Genomic DNA, 12317 nt, shown 5'->3' with positions numbered 1-12317 from the left:
TGCTATGCAACTAGTGCTTGCAAAGAGTATATATCGCTCATTACGAGCAATAAGGGACGCCCGACCACACCATTAGCCTACATGGGTTGGTTCATGGCACTAGTTTTCTTTCAATGTGGCCATTTTTACCATTTTTCTTTGGTGCAGTAGCACCTGATTTTCTTTCGAGACTGGAATTTCCATTTTTGTTTTTGTCTCATTTTCCATGTCTGTGTTAAATTCAAAAAATAACTTAAAAATAATTTGATTTTTTTATATTAGCAAAATTTTGAAACATTTTGATTAAAAGGTAATTATTTTAGTATATACCATAAATAATGAAATTTCAAAATTTTAATTGAAATTGCACTAAAAGTGAGAACCATTCGGTATGCTACGCAACTAGTGCTTGCAAAGAATATATATTGCTCATTACGAGCAATAAGGGGTGCTCAACCACACCATTAGCCTACATGGGTTGGCTCATGACACTAGTTTTCTTTCAATGTGGCCATTTTTACCATTTTTCTTTGGTGCAGTAGCACCTGATTTTCTTTGTAGCCTGGAATTTCCATTTTTGTTTTTGTCTCATTTTCCGTGTCTGCATTAAATTCAAAAAACAACTTAAAATTGAATTTATGTTTACTACCAAAATTTTGAAACATTCTGATCAAAAGGTAATTATTTTACTCCCTCTATCCCAAAATATAAGAACATTTTCGACACTACTATAGTGTAAAAAACGTTCTTATATTTTGGGACGGAGGTAGTAGTATATACCAAAAATAATGAAATTTCAAAATTTCATTGAAATTACACTAAAAGTGAGAACCATCCGGTATGCTACGCAGGTAGTGCTTGCAAAGAGTATATATTCCTCATTACGAGCAATAAGGGATGCTCGACCACACCATGGGCCTACATGAGTTGGCTCATGGCACCTGTTTTCTTTCAATGTGGCCATTTTTAGCATTTTTCTTTGGTGCGCTAGCACCTGATTTTCTTTCTAGATGGGAATTTCCATTTTTTGTTTTTGCCTCATTTTCCGTGTCTGTGTTAAATTCAAAAAATAACTTAAAAATACTTTGAACTTAATGTACTACCGAAATTTTGTAACATTCTGATCGAAAGGTAATTATTTTAGTATATCAGAAAAATAATGAAATTTCTGTAATTTCATTGAAATTACACTAAAAGTGAGAACCATTTGGTATGCTACGCAACTACTGCTTGCAAAGAGTATATATTGCTCATTGCGAGCAATAAGGGATGCTCAACCACACCATGAGCCTACATGGGTTGGCTCATGGCACCGGTTTCTTTCGATGTGGCCATTTTTTCAGTATTTTTCTTTGGTGCGGTAGCACCTGATTTTCTTTTGAGACAGGAATTTCCGTTTTTCGATTTTGTCTCATTTTCTGTTTCTTCGATAATATTTTTATTTGTTTGTTCTTTTTCTCTTTTCACCTTTATTTTATTTTATGTTCTTCCTTTCTATTTTTAGTTTTATATTATTTTTCAGAGACAAAAAATGTGAACAATTTATAAAGTGCACGAATATTTTTCTTAAAATGACAAACTAATTCTAATACATTAAAAAGATACTATAGTACTTTAAGAAAATAATAAATTTTGGAATGCATGAGTATTTTAAATGAATATTCCTTATATTTCGTTTATAAAAATATATGAAATCTTATTACTTTTATATGAATACATTTTAAATATGCATTCTTCCCAAATTACATGAATTATTTTTAAAATTGGTGATTTATTTTGTTACATTAACTTTTTAAAATGGGTAAATATTTTTTATTTATTTCTAAAAAATATGTACACTTATTTCATAGTTGTAAGAATTAATAAACAAGACAACTCTCTCTCTCTCTCTCTATATATATATATATATACTGCTATATTTATGTTGAATATTTCTAAGGAGATAAAAGGGGAAAATGAAAACCAAAAAAAGAAGAAAAAAAAAGGACGCGGCCAGCGTTCGCTAGTTGGGTCTGTGCCATTGGGCTTAAGCGAGTAGTTCCCAGAAACACGCACGGTGACCCACGACATGACCCACGACGCACGGTGGCGAGTCCGCTACGCGGCCGACCTCGCGTCGGCGAGGCAGGTCCGGTTCGACGACGGCGAACTGTGGCTTCGCTCCGAGGCTCTCAGGATCGTTCTCCTCGACGGCACGGGCTGCACGGTGGATGCGCGCTTTCTCAGGGAAGGTGAGTTCGTCGATGTTGGTGGCATCGTCCCTTTTCCGTGCCATTTTGCGAGGATTTTGGACAGGATTCCGGTGATCTCCGCGTTCCCCGGCGAGGGCGCGTCGGTACACGTTCCGGGGCCGTCACGTACGGGGACTAGGGCCACCGCGGTACACGGGCACGACTGCACGCCCCTGGGGGCGCGTCGCGCCCACCTCCCGTGACAGATGGACCCAGAGTCATTGGGCACGCGCCGGCCCGCCATGGCCCTGATGCGCGACACGTGGGGGGAGGCGCATCCGACCGCCATGAGCGCAGCGGACCTAGGGTTCCCGGGGGCGCCGCGGATATAAATCACGCATCCGCCGCCCCCTCCCCCATTTTGGATCTGGACGAGGGTTTCGCTCACTTCTGGAGTGCTCCGCCTCCTGTCAGATCTAGGGTTCATCAATCCTTCGTCTGGTGGGAAGGCAAAATCCATGGTGATAGCAGATCCTTTGCGCAAGTAGTTGCTTCTTCCCACCCCACAAATCCACCCGTTCCCCCTAGAGCTGCTGAGATGAGAGGAGAGGGCTTCTGTGCGGGCCGCCATGGCCGCGGGGCTGGTCGCTTCGACCGCGGTCGCGGTCGCGACCGTGGATTCGACCATGTGTGGAAGCGCAAGCCGGAGACGGTGCATTCGTCCTCAACCAGAGCTTCGGGATCTGCCGGGTCCGGATTCGACAAGTGGGATGAGGCCGCCGGCGAACGCCACGCCAGCAATGTTCGTCTGTCCCGCTGGGACGACAACACGGAGGCAGGACAGGAGCATGCCGGGGTGGAGGCGAAGGGGAAGCTGATGGCCCCTTCCTCACATGGAAGGCAGGGAGCCCTGGACAGCGACGACGCAGATCTGCGCGCCTCCACCAAGAACAAGGCCACTGCGGGGGATCGAGATCTCCACACTTCCTCTGGTACTCATACACCCTCTTTTGATGTCTGTCAGATCTGCAATACTCCTGGCCACTTTACTGCTAGATGTCCACAAGCTTTTTGTGATCGTTGCAAGAAGAAGGGTCATTTATATGTTGTTTGCAATGAATTCTTTCCATGGGAATGCACCCCTGCAATGTGTGCATTTCAGTCCAAAGGGCAAGGTTTCTTTTACATCCCTGATTTTGGTGTGGATAGGCAGCCTAGAGAGCGCATCTAACATTCTTAAGAAGTTGCTCCCCACTTCTACCTATTCTCTCACCATGCACATTGTCCACACCAGCTTTTTGCCACATCATCATTCAGTTTGCAAAATCAGCCTGCATGTGAAAATTTATTAGAGAGGGAATAGTTTTAATTGACACCACCCGTCTCTACTTTCTTGCCTTCCCGTATTCTCTGGCCATATCCCTTCCTCTTCTTGCTGAAAAATAAATCTCTTCCTTTTTCTCCCCCATCTGCTGTGAGACTAGCCACAATAGAGAGTAACATGCACTAGCAACATACACATATCCCTAGACTATGTTACTACCTTCATAGTAGGTAGCAACTTAAGTGTGGTAACATGCAAAGATTCATTTATTAGGTTATAGACTCATATTGCATTGGACATGTGATGTTACAGTAACTAGCTAAGTTACTACAACTATCTGTCTCCTCATTAACTCATTGCCACATAAGCAAATTTGCTGAGTTGGACTCGATGTTACTGCTGAAGTTACTCCCACTGTGGCTAGTCTGATCTCCTTTGCCACGAAGGGCGCCGCCGTTCAGCATCGAAGCGACAGCCCGCCCAAAGATCAAGGTTGGTCTCAGTATCCTCCACCCTTCAAGATCAGCGCCGCCTCACAAGGTAGGAGGCCACGTTTTCCGCCTTGCATCTTCGTCTAAACGATTTTTTTCATCTGCAGTTCGCCTCTCTCTCTCTCTCTCTCCGTCTCTTCAACGAATCGGCGGATGCCTTCTGCTCTTCACTACCCCGACGACCATGATTCCGCATCCAACCTCGCCAGCCCTTGTGATCGCTAGAATCCATGGCCGGGAGGTGCGAGTCGGATTCGAGTGAGGACCTGCAGCAACCCCCTTTTACAACCGAGCCCTGCCTCCCTAGATGTATACCAAAGAGAAGGTGAGGAAACATATCGGATGTTTGTTATCGGCCAAGTTCATCAAGAATTTGATCCAATTTTTTGTCAAGTGTTGTTGAATCATGATCATATACATTCAGAAGGTAAGGTCCTGTAATGATTTTTTCCTTAAGAGGCTGTGTTTAGAATTTTTGCCATGGGATTTTGGAAACACTCACTACTATTGCACTACAATTACAAACAGGCAAGTAACTGTGCATGGTTTTCGTCTTATCCCTTAGTTATTATTTTAGAGGATGTTGACATGAAACAACAATGATGGCAAAAAAAACTCTTACAACCAAGAATCCAGTTCCAGTGCAGTAACAGTTGTACGTATTGTAAAAAGAATCCAGTGTAGTACCATGTACAAGAATCCAGTGCATTACTAGGTGATGTTGTATACTTAATAATGGTATGGCAAAAACACCAGGACTGATTAATTCATCTACACATCATGCCATCATTCTTTGATTCATATAATGTGCATGCTTATAGTTCAGTAAACTTATTTACTTTGATGAAGGAATATATCGATTTTGCTAGAGTTTTTGATCAATAAGGATCCATTTTTTGTCTGTGTCGTAAAAAAATTCTTCCAATTTTTATGGGACCATTGAAGTCTTCATGTATCACATAGTGTATTTGTCTATAAATCGAGTTAGGACAGTTGGCAGCCTACATTTGAACACAATATTTCACATTTCTTTTCTGTTTCCTTCTTCCCATAAGGCATATGCTAATATGGCCTTAGCCAACTTACCATCATTTTCTGCACCTTTTGTTTGTAGAAATCCATGAGGGGTGATTCACAGCACATCTGAACATCCCTGTACTTTAGAAATTGGCGAATATGTATATCCTGAAAATGCATCTATATTTCCCTTCCAGTTTTCCACCATGAATGGTTAAACATTGAGAAGTTTTTATCGTGAGATATAATAATGCAAGGAGTTTACCTACTTGGTTGGTTTTTGAAATTTGAAGCATGTTTAAGTAGCTTCGAGAGGTATAATATTCTGAACGCTAAAGCTCTCTTACTAGCTTTAGTGATTAGAGAATTTATGTTATATACTTTTGTTAAGCATGTTTCCTATTATCTAGCATTTTATAAAATACTTCTTAGTTTGACTTGATGTTCTTGCAGGAGTGAGGGGGGTTTAGATGTTCTGTCTTGAAGATGTTAGCTGCCCCTGCATGGCCATAGCTTATTAGTGCCTCCGTCCACCATCTTTTGATAATGAGGCTTGCAAATTTAAGTATTGTCCATTTTGATAGTGGGATTCATACGTGAGTATCATTGAGGTACTAAGCAGATATGCTTTTACAATTATATAAGGTGTCTTAAGTTAGTATATGCAAAGATTTGTACGTAGTCATTTTGTGAGGGTGTCACTATAACTTCCACAATCTTTACCTTGTCACTTCATGTTGTAAGCTAAAGTTGCACACAATTTATCGCTTCATGTTGTATTTGTGTTAGAGCTTGCAGATTTTGTTTGCCCTTCTCAAGTCATTTTCCCATGCTAATCCACCAAAAGGGTTGTACTTTTTCTTCCTCTATTCATACGCTTATCTGAGTCGTAGCAGAAAGAAGCTGACTAGCCATGTTCATTCTTGATTAAGATGTTGTAGTATTTTGAGTCAAAACAAGGCAGGCGCAAACGGTTTAGGAGGAGTGATTTTATGCATGGATTTGGTTCACATATATTTTAGGGAGGACATTGCACAATAGGAAACTCATGTTTGATCATTATAGATACAACTAAGCTCGGTAAACAAAATTTATTGATAGTTGTAAGACTTATCAATCAAACATCCCACAACAACGTCCTGCAGCAACGCGCGGGGTATCATCTAGTTTTCAATATTGTTGTTACTATTACTGAAGGGTCCGCTCTCACTAAAGATATTGAACATGAATTGAGCGTGTATGTGGGTCAGGGGTGGAGGTGTTCGGCTAGATTCTTTGCTCCGCAAAAATTTGTTATGAGAATGCCGAACCCTAGAGAGGTTGATAGAGCTCTTTTTGTGGAACATGTTAGACTTAAACAATGTGGAGTTAGTGTTAAATTTTCTCCCTGGTCCGAAGATATTGATTCTGAAGGACTTCTGGAAGTTGCATGGGTCAGAATTGGCAAGATCCCACCTAACAAAAGATCTGATAAAGTTATAGCCTATGTGGGGGGATTGGTTGGGATCACTCTGGAGGTGGATATGTCGACCATTAATCGCCCTTCTTCTGTCAGAGCAAAAATAGGGTGTAGATCTGTATCCCAACTGCCTGATACTGCGAAAGGAGTACTTGGGGGACGCTTCTATAAATTCACCTATGAAATTGAAGAGGTTCTTGTTAAAAACCCTGTTAATGAGGAGCCTGTGGATCCTGTTGCTGATGACAAAACTAATCCTGAATACACTCCTAAAAGGAAACGTGTTGGTCAGGAGAAAAAAGAGAGCCCACCTGATAAACATCGATCTGGCAAAAATGACTACTCTTATCGTGGGGGCAAGGTCTGTCGCCTGCTACCTAGTGATAATGAAGAAATTGAGGAGGAGGCCTCATCTGATAGTGGGGCAGACACTTCCTTATTGAAACAATGCAGAAGGAGATTGATGATTGTGCTAGAAAGGAAGAGTTGAACTCCTCCAAGTGGATCGTGCCTATTGAATCTGCTAATTTTGGGACAGACTCACAAGATGTTCAGGTGACTGGCGATGTTTGTAACATTGATATCTTAAAGTCTGTAGCTGCTGTTACTAACTTTGATCAGGTTGTGGAGGTGGTGGGTGAAACAGATCCAGGCATGAAAACATCGTGTGACTATGTGGTACAACTCCCATCCCCGTACCATCTTGAGGAGTTTGTCCTCACACCTCCTCTTGCAATTGAAGCTACTCTCAGGTTCAGCAAACGTAACGCATCCAGAATGCAGGACGAGATGGAAGATAGGGCGGTGAAGCTGGCCTGCAAAAAATACCTTGAACGTACTTCCAAACCTGCTTGTAAAAATTCTTTTGATGTCTTGTCCAATTATGAACTAGTGTGTAGAGCTAGTAAAATGGGGGTGAATATTCCTGATGACTCATTCACTTCTGTGGATGTTATTAGAGAGTTAGAGATTGTTAGAGCTGAGCTAGTTAACAAGAGCAAAACTGAATCCATTGCTCATGGATGAAGATATTGTGGTTATTGATGGGTTGGGCAGAAGTAACCCTGTGGATCTAGAATGGCTTGATCAAGAAGAACACGTCCTTGAAAAGATCTCTTCCGGTAAATCCAAAAAGAATAATAGAAAGAAAGTAGGTATTAAAACTTCTAGACCTGTGACTAGAAGTCAAAAAAGTTGTGCCCTGGAGACAGATATAATCTGTAACCCTACACTGCCTCCTGGTAGGGTTACTCGGTCCAATTTTCATAAGAAGCATTCCAAATGAGAGGCCTCATTTGGAACTGTCGAGGGGTGGGCAAGAAAGGGATGGCCACCTGCCTCTCCGACATGATTAGTGACCATTCCCTTGATTTCCTGGGTCTTCAAGAAACTATAAAGAAAAATTTCTCCCCCAAGTGCTTGAGGAGAATTGACCCCTTTAGATCCTTCCATTGGAACTGGATCCCTTCTGCTGGGAAATCTGGCGGCATCCTTTGTGGTGTGAGGTGTGACAAGCTTGATATCATCTCCTGTATTAAGGGGAAACATATGCTGCAACTAGTGTTACTGGACAAACCTAAGAATTTGAAGTGGGGGTTGATTGTAGTTTATGGTCCAGCTTATGAAGAACTGAAAGGGGACTTTCTGGTCGAACTAGCTGCCACTTGCATTGGGATGCAAGTACCCTACATTGTTGGGGGCGACTTTAATATCCTGAGACATTCCGGTGAAAAGAATAAGAAACTTAATAATCATAAATCCTCGGACCTGTTTAATTCTATCATCAATACCTTGGCTCTTCGTGAGATCCACATTAATGGGGGTAAGTATACCTGGACGAACCAACAGGCCCACCCCACTTTGGAAAAACTGGATCGCATCCTTATGTCTGAAGATTGGGAAGACATGTTTCCGCTTGTCTCTGTTCGAAAACTAGTTCGTGAGATCTCTGATCACAATCCTTTGCTTATGTCCATGGGTGAGGAGGGGAGAGATGCCCCTAAATCAAGTGAGTTTCGTTTTGATCTTTCCTGGATTAAAGACGATAGTTTCCTGCCGCTAGTCAGTCAGATCTGGACTAGAAAAGTTAAATCTTATGACCCCATTGACATCCTGAATATCAAACTAAAAAGATTCAAAACCTTTTTCAAAGGGTGGGGCTCCGATCGATATGGCCATAATAATAAGAGGAAAGAGGGCCTTAAAATGGAGTTATCCATGCTCGAAGAGCTCGAAGAAGATGGACGACTTCCTCCTGAGCTCTATAGTAGGAAGATGGATGCCAACTTCGAGTTGCACGAGTTGCTTGTCAATGAAGAGATCTTTTGGCTGCAACAATCACATGAGCGTTGGCTCCTTAAAGGAGATTTAAACATAGATTACTATCATAAGATTGCTAATGGCCGAAAGCATAAAAACACCATCCATTCTCTTAAAGTGGGGGATGATATTACCGTAGATGGCACTGATAATCTGATTGCTCATGCCACTACTTTTTACAAAGATCTTTTTGGCCCAGCTCCTGGCAATTTGTTTCATCTTAGTCCTGAGACGTGGACTGATAATGAGAGACTTTCTGCAGAAGATAATGTGGATCTTTTTACAGAACAGGAAGTTAAGGCTGCTCTGTTTGACATGGCCCCAAACAGAGCCCCCAGACCTGATAATATTCCTGTTGAATTTTATCAGGTCTGTTGGGATATAGTCAAGGACGATATTATGGCCCTTTTCGACCACTTCCATCAAGGTAAGCTTGATGTGAAACGCCTCAATTATGGGATTATTACCCTTCTGCCTAAAGTGTCTAGTGCTGAGAGAATCCAGCAATTTAGACCTATCTGTCTACTCCGTTGCCCCTATAAGCTCATAACTAAAGTACTTGACCGTAGGGTTGCTGTATACGCTGATAAACTCATCAGCCTCGCCCAGAATGCTTTTGTGAAAGGGAGGAACATCATGGATGGTGTGCTCTCACTCCATGAGATTCTTAACTATACACATGTCAAGAAAAAAGTGGGGATTGTCCTTAAACTTGACTTCGAAAAAGTCTATGACAAAGTAAACTGGGACTTCCTTCTTGAATGTCATAAAATGCGTGGTTTTAATGAAACCTGGTGTGGATGGATTAAACAAATACTATATGAGGGGACAGTTAGCGTTAAGTTGAATAACTGTACGGGGCCATACTTTCAAAGTGCTAAAGGGGTCCGCCAAGGCGACCCCCACTCTCCTTTCCTGTTCAACTTGGTTGTGGAATGCCTCACCAAAATGATTAAAAACGCCCAAAATAATAAGTTGATCACGGGTCTGGCGTCTGACCTTATTCCTGAAGGGGTGGCTGTTCTGCAGTACGCAGATGACACCATCATTTGCTTGGAGGATGATATCGATAAGGCAGTTAACCTGAAGTTGCTACTATATCTGTTTGAAATGATGTCTGGGTTAAAAGTGAACTTCCAGAAAAGTGAAATCCTCACCGTGGGGGGATGAAAATACTGTGAAAAAGTATGCAGAGTTGTTTAACTGTGAGATAGACAGCTTTCCCATTAAATACTTGGGCATGCCTATGAGTTATGCAAACCTGAAAAACTCTGATTGGGAGTTCATTGTGAGAAAATACCTGAAGAGATTCGAGACCTGGATAGGTAATGCGGCTTCGATGGGTGGGAGACATACCCTGCTAGATTCCGTGGTTACACAAATCTCTCTATATCATATGTTGATGTGGCTTATGAATAAAACCTTTATTGAGAGACTGGATAAACACATAAGGAGATTCTTCTGGCAAGGGTGTAATAAGAAAAAGAGATACCACCTTGTGAGATGGAGTAGAATTTGCAGATCCAAGGATAAAGGAGGTCTGGGTATCAAGGATCTGCGAAAACAAAACATTAGCTTAATGGTTAAATGGTGGTGGAAACTTGAAACGCAAAAAGGACTCTGGCAGGATATCGTCCGGGCCAGATACCTTCGCAACAAAACTGTTCGGATGTTACTGCTAGATTTTCTGACTCACCTTGCTGGAAATCTTTGCTTAAAGTAAAAAATGTGTATATGTTGGGCAGAAAAATAGAAACAAAAAAAGGAGACATCACCAGTCTGTGGAAAGACTCGATTAATGGGTCTCCTTCTCTTCAAGATCAGTTGTTTGATATCTGTAATTTTCCAGATTGTACTGTGAACAAGTTGGTCGGCAACAATGCCAGCTCTTTCTTTAGACGTAGGCTTACCCCTGATCTGCTTAAGCAATGGGAAGCGTTGTGATCTATCATTAATAACACCCCTCTTGCTAAGAGCGGTGATGGTGACAAAATCTCCTGGGGGCTTAACCAGAACGGCAAGTTTTCCACGAAATCTGTGTATAAGATGTTGGGAAAACCCCTCGCTGGGTGTAACTATAAGTGGATATGGAAAGCAAAAATTCCTCTTAAAATCAAAATCTTTTTATGGCAGTTATCCCAAGACGCAGTGCTCACAAGACAAGTGATGAGGGAGAGAAAGTGGCCAGGGAATCCTTGTTGTTCTTTCTGCAGGGAGGTAGAAACCTCTAACCACCTTTTCTTCACCTGCCCCGTTGCTAGAGTGGTTTGGAGATCTATTGGGGTGGTGCTAGGCATTGATGTGTGCCCTAACAACTATTGGCAGTATTTCGTCTGGTGCAGTAAATTTCTTCCTGGCAAAGATACCTTCTATACTGTGGGTTTAGTTGCTACTTGTTGGGCCATCTGGCTGGCGCGTAATCGTGCTACCTTTGAGAAAAAACAGATTAAGACTCCTTTTGAGATTGTTTTCTCCCTTTGTTCGTTTCTTTTGTACTGGACAGGTTTACAGAAAGGAGAGGCGGCTGGAGAACTTCGCGCAGGTGCAGAGATGATCAGGAACGGCACGTTGCAGCTGATGAAACTGTGTGACTCCGTCAAGCAATCGATCCAGACATGAAGTCCAAGTTGTGGCCTCGCGCGTGGCGGGAGCTGGAGGAGATCTTCGCTGTCCTTTTTCATCGTCTGATACTTTTGTCTAGTTCTGCCAATTCGAGCGGTCTGATGTGTGGTTTGCGTATGTCTGGTCGTTCTTTTAGTTGGCTGTAATAGACTTGATATTAGTGTTATCAGGTTTTCGCCCCCATGACATCCGTTTCGATGGCGGGCGGATGTGGTGGGTTTCCTGGTAATGCTTGAACCCGCTCTACCCTCTTTCCCTCCTCCTGTTATCTTGAACTGGTTTGTATTTCCGTTCTTAGTAATGGAAAGGGGTAATGCCCAGTTTTTTTATAAAAAAAAAAAGTAGTTCCCAGAAGCACAGAGAGGCTGTTGGACTATACGCCATTTATTTTTCACTAAGCTTGTGCAGACTGTCTAGCTCAGTGGAAAGTGCTACCGGCGAACAAACTAATTAAGGACAACTTTTATTTTGCGAATAATGAAGGGCAACCACCGCTCAAAAACAAAACTAATTAAGGGCAACCAGCAGGCAGCAGGTCGGCAACCATTTTTTTTGTTGTTCGATTTGGGGAAAAGACAAAGCCCCGGCCTGGTCGGCAGCCATGGGTCGCCACGTTACGGATGGATGCATGCGATCATCACAGGTAGTATGGTTGGTCACATCTCCGTCAGCTTTCAATTCACTCCGGGTTGGGGCCGTCGATCAGCCATGGCAGCGCCGGCAAATGCTATATATATGCACGGGACGTGCACTGCGAGGGTGTGCTAAGTTAGACGCAGCTGGCGAAGCTCTAGCTAGTGTGTATGCATCATGGCCGTCGCGGGCAGAGGCATCGCCGGCGTTGCACCCTTTGTGGTCCTCTCGTGCTGCCTGGTGGCTGCGCTTGCAGCGGCCGGCGGCGGTACTCCGCGGTACAACGCCATCTTCAACCTGGG

The sequence above is a fragment of the Triticum dicoccoides genome, chromosome 7A (genome assembly GCF_002162155.2).
Source record: "Triticum dicoccoides isolate Atlit2015 ecotype Zavitan chromosome 7A, WEW_v2.0, whole genome shotgun sequence".
In the NCBI taxonomy this organism is placed as follows: Eukaryota; Viridiplantae; Streptophyta; class Magnoliopsida; order Poales; family Poaceae; genus Triticum; species Triticum dicoccoides.
This window is presented reverse-complemented; position numbering follows the sequence as displayed.